Source organism: Felis catus, chromosome B4, assembly GCF_018350175.1.
Source record: "Felis catus isolate Fca126 chromosome B4, F.catus_Fca126_mat1.0, whole genome shotgun sequence".
In the NCBI taxonomy this organism is placed as follows: Eukaryota; Metazoa; Chordata; class Mammalia; order Carnivora; family Felidae; genus Felis; species Felis catus.
In genome coordinates, this window is record NC_058374.1 from 78,319,107 (window position 1) to 78,328,379 (window position 9,273).

General features: G+C 58.4%; 1 protein-coding gene across 1 annotated transcript in view; it reads right to left on the bottom strand.

Annotated features, from left to right (window-relative positions):
- Positions 1 to 9,273, bottom strand: part of FIGNL2 (fidgetin like 2) — a 32,013-nt gene extending 22,740 nt beyond the window's left edge. The window contains exon 1 of the mRNA XM_023257088.2: positions 9,038 to 9,273. The gene's annotated coding sequence lies outside the window, so the exon portion shown is untranslated. The remainder of the gene's footprint in view (positions 1 to 9,037) is intronic.

Consider the following 9,273-nt stretch of genomic DNA (forward strand, 5'->3'; position numbering starts at 1 on the left):
GGTAAACCTGTGGTCTGTTCAAAACCACTTTTTCAGCACGCGTGGGTGGCTCAGTTAGTTAAGCATCCAACTTCGGCTCAGGTCATGACCTCCCAGTTGGTGAGTTCGAGCCCCACATCGGGCTCTTTGCTGACAGCTCAGAGCCTGGAGCCTGCTTCCCATTCTGTGTCTCCCTCTCTCTCTGCCCCTCCCCCACTCGCACTCTGTCTTTCTCTTTCCCAAAAATAAACATTGTAGGGGCTCCTGGATGGCTCAGTTGGTTAAGCGTCTGACTTCAGCTCAGGTCATGATCTCACGGTGCGTGAGTTCAAGCCTCACGTTGGGCTCTGTGCCTCACAGCTCACAGCCTGGATCCTGATTCAGATTCTGTGTCTCACTCTCTCTGCCCCTCCCCTGCTCGCACTCTGTCTCTCTCAAAAAAATAAACATTTAAAATTAAAAAAATAATAATAATAAAATTAAATTAAAAAAGAAACATTTAAAAAATAAAATAAAAAATTTAGGGGCACCTGGGTGGCTCAGTCAGTTGAGTGTCTGACTTGATTTTGGCTCAGGTCATGATCTCACCGTTCATGGGCTGCATTGGGCTCTGGGGTCTGCACTGACACCAAGTGCAGATCTTAGCTGCCCCCCTTCCCTGCCCCCCTATAGCCCAGGAGCCCACTTGGAGTCTCTCTCCCTCTTTCTCTGCCCTTCCCCCACATCTGTGTTTGCATGCACTCTGTCTCTCACACACACACAAAATAAATAAACACTAAGAAACAAAAATAAAAAATAAAAAAATGTAACAATCACAATAAAAATAAAAAAGACATGAGGCTACAAAAGGAATTAATAACATTAGGATACAGTTTCACCCATGAACTCCTCAGGGGTCGAAAACCACACAAGTCTCAGCCCAAAAGACCGGATAGAACCCCCTCTCCACCCACCACCCCTCCCCTCGGCCAGGTTTAAGATCCCAAGTTGACTTGAGTCAATTTGGGTGGCATGTGACCTCCAAAAAGGGGGTGTGATCCTTAAGCTTTAAGGGCTTTTAGGGCCCCAAATATGCTGCCCCCCCCCCCAACACCCGCCATGCACGGGGGTGGGTGGGAGACACAGAACCAGGCTGAGCAGAGGGAAGGAAGCAGGCCCAGGCCACCCACCCAGGCTTCCCCAGTAGCCACCCCTGCCCCCCTCGTAGGCCCTTCCCAGCCCTGGGGGTGCTGAGCTGAGTAACTCCAGCTATGCGGCCTGGCCGGTCTACCTGGGCGTGAGTGGGCAGGGCTACATCCTCAGGGGGGTGGCCCCCCCATACCCGCAAGGCCACAGGAACAGAGGTGGAAAGAGAAACCGGGGAGAGGGTGCTAGGCAAAGACTGACCCACCACGACAGCTCCTTCTGTCTGTCTGCTCCTGTACGGGATCCTAGCACACTCTCCAAGCACAGTTCTAAGGGACCTCTGCAGAGCAGTTCACTGAATCCACAGAACGACGCTGGGAAGCAGGTACAGCTGTTAGTCCCATGTTATAGAGGAGGAAACTGAGGCACAGTCCCTTCGGCTCAGTCACCAAGCTAGGGCGTGGTGACACCCACGGGGGCTTTTCAGCCCAGAGGCTTCTCTGCCTCTCCCGCCAGAAGCAGTTGTTAATGTTCCCATTTCACAGCTAAGAAAATGGAGGTATCAGTTGATTCCCACCATCCTCACCGACCTCCCCTGCCCCCCTGTAGCCCTCTTCCCTTGGTGCCCCCATCCGCAGCCACAGACCCCAGAGCTCAGCACATTCCAAAGCGGTTCCCGTGGGACCCTGCACCCTTGCAGGTCTGAGCCCCCAGCCCTCAGGGGAGTGATCAGAGAGGAGCAGGACAGCCACGGTGGGAGGTGGGGAGTGTTTACTCGGGAAAGAAAGATTCCGAGGACCCCTGGCTCCGAATCCCTGACCGACTGTGACTGTCGGGCGGCTGGCCGTGTGCCTGTGCACGGCCACTCCACTCCCCACCCTCCTCGAACGAGGCGAACCCTCCAAGAAAGAGGTCTGGCTTCGTGTTAGCTGTCTGAACGAGCTCCCCATCCATAGAGGCATTAAGCATGAGAGGCTCTCTGTCCTGAGAGGGGCACTCCGGGCAGCCTGAAGGGCTCCTCCTTCCTCTGTGCAGGTTTTCTGGGGCCTCCCCACTTGCATATCTAATAGGCCAAAGCCAACAAGCCGCGGGACTGAACTCCCGGCCACCCCACCCCCACCCTCCAGCTGCCGTCCCCACCCCATCGAGGCGCGTCCATCGGTTTCAACAAGGGGCTCACGTCCCTAAAACTCCAGCCTGAAAAAATAAAATTTTTAAAATAAAGATAAGCAATCAAAACTTTAACAAAAATTAAAAATACACGAGGCTACAAAAGGAACTAATAACATTAGAATACGGTTTTACCCGTGAACTCCTCAGGGGTCGTAGACCACAAGTCTCAGCCCAAAAGACTGGATAGAACCCCTCTCTCCGGCCCCACCACCCTTCCCCTCAGCCAGGTTTAAGATGAGTCCGTTTGGGCGGCATGTGCCCTCCAAAAAGCTTAAGCTTTAAAGACTGGGTGATCCTATGTTCTCTGGCCCCGAATATCCTTCATCCTCCAGGATGGAAGATATGACCTAAGAATGGCCACCCCACACAGGACACAGTCAGTCTGGAAAAAAAGAGTACGGGTCAGGCCATCGATGGATGCCGTTTACAGAGCTGGGTGGAAGGGGTGAGTGCTCCCATGGCCAGGGTTTCCAGGGAGCCCCTCTGCCCCCAAAGAAACCGACTGGCAGACCGGGTAGCTGTGGAACGCACGATGCAAGGGGCGGGGCGGGGAGTCTTTCTTCAGTATAACCTGAATCCCACCAGCTTTCTTTCCTCACTAGCCTAGAAAGGACAGATAGCCCCAGGCTCTTGAGCGTCCACGGGCCAAATAGGCCAGTCAGCTGCAGGGGGGACATTCCCAGCTTCCTCCTAATTCTCACTGAGTTGGGCCTTCTGTCACCTATGAACAGCCTCCCCCGGGGAAACTCAGTCTCCTTCGGATGCCACCGGTGATGCAGAGCCTTGCGGTCAGGTGGCTGGTCCCTTCCCCGAGTCCCTCCTCTCCAGCCCCTCTGGTGCTCCCTCCACAGCCCTAAGCAGCACCACTCTGCAGTCACTGACCCCCATCCGCACAGGGAAGCACCAGGAACGCAGTCCCTGAAAGCCCAGCCTGTCTCTTTGACTCTTCTCTGGTGCCCAACTGTCCGGTAAGCTCCTTGAAAGTGGGACTGGGGGCGCCTGGGTGGCTCAGTTGGTTAAGCGTCCGACTTTGGCTCAGGTCACGATCTCGCGGTCCGTGAGTTCAAGCCCCGCGTCGGGCTCTGTGCTGACCGCTCAGAGCCTGGAGCCTGTTTCAGATTCTGTGTCTCCCTCTTTCTCTGACCCTGCCCCATTCATGCTCTGTCTCTCTCTGTCTCAAAAATAAATAAACGTTAGAAAGTGGGACCGCATCAGACAATCATGGATGTTGGTGAAGAGCTACCCGGACAAACATCTCCGGGGCCTGGCACACGGCCTTGCCAAGGGGGCCATGAGCCTGGCCACGCTTCCTGCTAGGTGCTTGGGGCAGAGCAAACAATGCCAGGGCTGGGGAATGTCCTCTGGTCCTCCCTGGCCACGTGGGAAGCTGAAGGCGATTATGGGAGATCTGCCCTGCTCAGGGCCTGGTGCTTAGGTGCCCAGTGAGTGTGTGGCAAGTCTCAGGGGCCCAGGAATCCCAACCCTGGCTGGGCCCCCTCTGGAGCCTGGCTGGGGTATCCCCAGAACCACAGGACACGGCAGGTGCTCAACACCGCATTACTATGGGTAAAATGCCTCCTTGTCCTCACATCTCCCGACCCATCCCCGATTAATCCCAGCACAGGGCTAGGGACCAGGTGGCCTGAGCCTGCCTGGGCCATGAGGGCAGATAAAGGAAGGTGTGCTTTCACCTCCCAGATTCCTGAGGTAGCCAAGCTGCCTCTCCTCTCCCCCACCTCCTGACCACCCCCCCCCTGCTCTGACTCGACTTTGGAGGGAGCTTTCAAAGATGGCCCAGAACTTTCACACACACGCCCTCTCTTTCTCCTTGCACCTACACGGGAGGTGGTTCTCCAGAGTCCCTGGGTTCTGAGTTACTGAGCAGCTCACCAGAGGCAGGCATGTACTTCAGAGACAAAAGGGCACACTATTTAAAATCAGGGCCTCTGTCACCTATGAACTCACTAGTGTCCTTATCCCCATTTTACAGATGAGAATTTGAGACCCAAACAGAGTGACTCATCTAGGGCAATTATCCGTGATTAGTGTCGGGGTCATTGCAGCCCAGGGCTTGGCCCCTAGGGTGGGGGCCATGACTGGTCTTTTTTTGTTGTTGTTGTTAATGTTTATTTATTTTTGAGAGACAGATAAGGAGGCAGAGTAGAAGTACGGGAGGGGCAGAGAGAGAGGGAGGCACAGAATCTGAAACAGACTCCAGGCTCTGAGCCGTCAGCACAGAGCCCGATGTGGGGCTTGAACTCGTGAACCACGAGATCATGACCTGAGCCGAAGTCAGACACTTAACCGACTGAGCCACCCAGGTGCCCCCATGATTAGTCATTTTAAACGGGGCCAGGTTGGGGTGCCTGGCTGGCTCAGTCAGTAGAGCATGCGACTGTTGAGCTTGAGTTCGTGACTTCCAGCCCCACGATGGGCATAGAGCTTACTTTAAAAAAAATTTTTTTTATTAAAAATGAATAAAATAAAATGGGGTCAGTGTCACAGCCCTGTGGAGACTGGCCTGTGACCAGAGGCGAGTTCTCCCATTCCCTGAGAACACCCCACCCCACCTCCAGTCCCCAAGATGAATTGCAAAGGCCGACCCTGCCAACACCTCAGCTCAAAAGGAAAAGAAAGCAAGGCACCCTGGTGGCTCCCATGCAGTCCCCTCTCTTTGGCTGGGTAATCGACAGCAATGACAGCCCTGACCCCTGTCACCTGCATTCCTGAGCAGCCCTCACAGCACACAGTCATTCAAGACTGGAACTCGGGGCTCCCGGCTCCCGCCTGTTGCCTCATTTAATCCTCATGATTACACTCAGGAGAGCACCATTTCGCAGGTGAGATATGGAGTGTTCAATACTTGCTACTTAAGTGTTCATTACGACTCGAGACACTTACGAAAATGCTCAGAAAAGAGTTAGACTTTCTTGCCAATCGACCATGTTCCTGGGGACGAGTAGACTCCAAAACAGAACAAAACAAAACAAAAAACCCCTGAACGTCCTCTCTCCAGGCAACACACTCAGAGACGACACGACCAGCCCTTACCCCAACACAGGCAGCGTGAACCCTTCCCAGTTGAAGGCTGGCCCAGAACCTCAATCGCCACCCTGGTCCCTTGGCCCAGGAATAAGGCCATGAAGACAGCGCTGAGTGTAGAGGTCAGGAGTCCTGGGCTACCAGCCTACCTTGGCCCTCTGCATATCAGAGGGGGACCGGACTAGAGGGAGGTCTTCATGCAGGGTCCCCGTGGGCTTCAGAGGGCCCAAGAACCCTTGGAGGCAGAATGCAAAGGCTAGGGTCAACTGAAAGTGCATTTTGGGGGAACAGCTTTCATCAATCCCTCTGAGGGGCCCATAAATCAGAAGAATTGTTGGGCGATCTTGAAGACCCCCTTCCATCCCTAGTGCTCTTGGGCTATATGCATTTCAGCAGAAACCCACTCCCCATCCTTCAAGGCTGTCTCCGCTGCAGCTCTGGGAAACTCTCAGGTTTCCTGCTTCTTTGCGGCAGAAGGCTTTCGACCCAAGGCTATGCAAGGTCTCTCCTGTTTTGATCCCCCTCACTAGCCTACCAGCTCCCAGAAGGGAGCAGGGCCAGCCAAGGGCCCCATGGCCGGCCCAGTGTGGCTGGCCCCAACCCACAGCTTCTGTCCACTGGAAGGCGGGGGCTGTCAGTGCTGCGGACCACAGGTGCACCCGGAACTTAGGTCCACCTCTCCCTGCTGCAGTCCTGGAAATTTACTGAGCCACACTTTCTACGGGGAGCCTGGTTTTCATTAAATCAGGGAAAGGAGTCATTAACTGCCAGCCAAGTCAAGAAGAAGCCAAGTTCTGCTAGAAGGCATGGGGAGGGTGAGGGAGACCAGCCTGTCCCCTGCCCTCCCTGGCTGACCGATGGTGGGGGGAGGGGGAGGCAGGGAGGCTGGGCTCCTAAGGGCCCAACAACTGCAGCAGCAGGAGCTGGGGGTGGAGAGTGGGGGCAGTCGTGGCCCAGATAATAAGCAATTGTTAATGTGATCCATATGGATCCTGACTGGCCTCTCTGTTTAACAGGATGATAATGGCAGGGAAAGAATGCTGGTCTGTGGGGAAAGGAAGGGGCAAAGTCCTCCCCAACTTGGGGGGTGGGGGAGGGTCAGCAATGAGGAGGAGGAGGAGGAGGAGGAGACCCACCCAGGGGTCTCCACCCACCCAGGAGTGCAAAGCTATTTGCCAGAGTGGCCAGATTCCATGCTTTGCAGGCTGCCCTCACAAAATCCGTTGTATTCAGCCGACAGATACTCACAGAGCAACCACAAGGTGCCAGGCTCTGTGCCAGGCCCGGCGTGGGCAGGGCGCAGGGAAGTGGGGGCTCCATCCCTATCCTCCAGGAGGCAGCGCCTAGTGTGGACTCAGCCACAAAAGCTGAAGGGAGGCACAGGTGCAGGGCTTGGAGACCATGGCAGGAGGAGCAAGTGACAAGAGCTAGGGGCTCTGGGGAGGCTACAGGGAGGAAGCATGGCATCTGAGCCGGGCCTTGAAGAATGAGGAGGTTGTGGAGAGACAGGGACAATGGGGAAGGCATTTGGCTGAGGGAACAGCAAGAGCAAAGGCAGAGAAGCGTGAAATTGCGTGGAGAGTCTGAGATCTCAGCAATAAAGCTGCAGCCCAGGCAGGGGAGGGGAAGGGACCCTTGCTCCATAAAAAGCTGTGGCCATGGATGACCAGGAGGAAGGCAGGAAAGGGCCCTTGGAACAACACACACTGGTCCGGTCCCTCTCCCCTACCCTGCTCCACGCTGTGTGCTGGAATTATCCACCCATGGGATCCTCAGCCCAACCTACTCTTAGACCACAGCCAGAAAATCCCAAAGGGCCTCAGAGGCCAAACTCCATCCTGTGCTTCTCAGCCCCCACTTCTCCTGGGAAGATGGAGGTCCCCCCCGCCCCCCTCGGAGGAATTAGGTTATCTGGGACTCACCAGGGGCAACTCCACTGCCCTACAGAGCTAAATTCCCTTTGGCCCAAGAGGACTTTCCCCCAGAAGGTATTACAGCCAGAGTGAGGAGCGCTCCTCACTGGGGTTGCTGCTGCGGACACCAATAGATTGAAGTGGAAATAAATGAAATGGTGTTAAATATGGGAAAGGGGGATTTACGAGGCCTGTCACCGCGTCCAGCGCAGCCAGCCGGCAAGCCCCGCCCCTTTCTCGCCCACCCCAGGAAGTCGCGCCCCGCCCCCTGCCCGCTGCCCAGCGGCCGCGGGGTCCGCGCTCCGCGGCCGGGTCCCGGCAGCGCCGCAGCACCCAGCCGCCCAGCGCGTGGGTCCTCCGGGGCCAAAGCTCAGCGGAGAATGACGGTTGCTCCCGGCCAGGAGGTCTGGGGAGGGGAACCTCAGCGCGGCGGTATCCCGGAGGGTGCACAGGGCATTCAGGCTGGATTCCGGAGGTTCTGGGGCTCCCTGTGCAGGTCAGGGGGCTTTGGACCCCGACACCATCCCTCCCACTCTAAAGACTCCACAGGGAAGGCTCTGGGCCCCGAGAACCGAGAAGCGCCCCCCTACAGAAGTCCAGAGTGGGCTGGGAACCAGAGCCCGGCTCCCCGCTGCCTGGCCCAGGGCAAGAGCCCGCTCAGCCGCGGCAGCCCGTGCGGACCACAACACAAACATTCTTCCGTCCTCTATTCTCCTCCAAATTAGGTATCCATGGAGACAGGGCCAGGCAGCCTGACAGCCCCACGGCCTAATCCTGATTTAGTGACCGTCCCTTTAACAGCCCACCCACCCGTCCACCCACCCCTGCGCTCCAGGCCGCCGCTGGGCGCAGGCTCCAGGCCGCTCGCTCGCTCCCCGCGCAGACCCTTCCCAGGCCTCCTCCGCCCTTGGAGCCGCTCCGGGACCGCGGGCGCTGGGGAAGGGTGGGCCCACATTTGCTAAGCACCTACTGTGTGCCCATCTTTCTGCGGAGGTCCCTCGACAGAGTGGGTTCCCAGCAAGGGAAGCTCTGTGCAGACCGAGAGGGCTCCTGGAGTGGGCAAGTTTAAGGGGCGCTCTCTAGAGAGCCGAGAGCTCAGAGGGTCCCCCTTGTAGCCAGTAGCCCACGGGTGAAGGTAAGTGCAGCTTTTTGCAACGCCCTGACTCTGAGATGGGGCTATGCTCTCCCCGGCCAGAAGAAAAGAAAGGAAGGGGGTGGGCGTTAGGGGCGCAGGGCCCTAAGTGGCCTCGGTCTCCTGTCACTGCCCCGTCACGATGCTGGGGAATCTCCGGGCCAGGAACCCAGCCCCCACCCCCTCCCACACACACAGGGGCCGCTGGACAAAGACCTGACGGAGTGGGAGGGGCCTGCGGGCCGGCCCTCGGGCTCCGGACACAGGATCCTTCGGGGACCCGAACCCGCAGATCCTGGCTCCCCACCCCCCAATCCCGCAGGCTCCCCCCAGAGCCGGACGCTCGCTATTGCTGCAGCCTGCGCACCAAAGGGGGCGGCGAAGAGGGTGCCCGTCGGCGGCGGAGACGAGAGCCCCCTTGTCGGCCCTCCCCCTCCCCCCGGGAAGTGACCCTCGGCTCCCACGCACCCGCCCGGGTCTCTGCCTGGCCTTGCCCTTCGACCCTCGCCTAGTTGAACCCCGCGCCCCGCAGCCCCCGCCCTCTCTGGCCCTCACACTGCCCCGCGCCCGCGGACAAAGCTCCGGACACCCCGACCGAACGGTCACCACCCCCTGACCCCGGCCCGCCCGCGCGCTCCCGTGTCTGCCCCCGCCCGGGCCCGCGGTCCCGTACCTCGGCATCCCGGCCGGGTCCTAGGTGAGTGTGCGCGGCCTGGGGGGGCGTCCGGCCCCGGGGCCGGGGCGCGGGCCGGGGGCGACAGGCCGGGGCTGGGGGGCAGCGGCGCTCACCATCCTGGAGCCGCTACTGCTGCGGCTGCTGCGGCCGCCGCGGCCGGGAGCGGGACTGGGCAGTGGGGGTGGCCGGACAAGGGGCCGCCCCGGCTCCCCCCGCAGGCAGGACCCCCACCC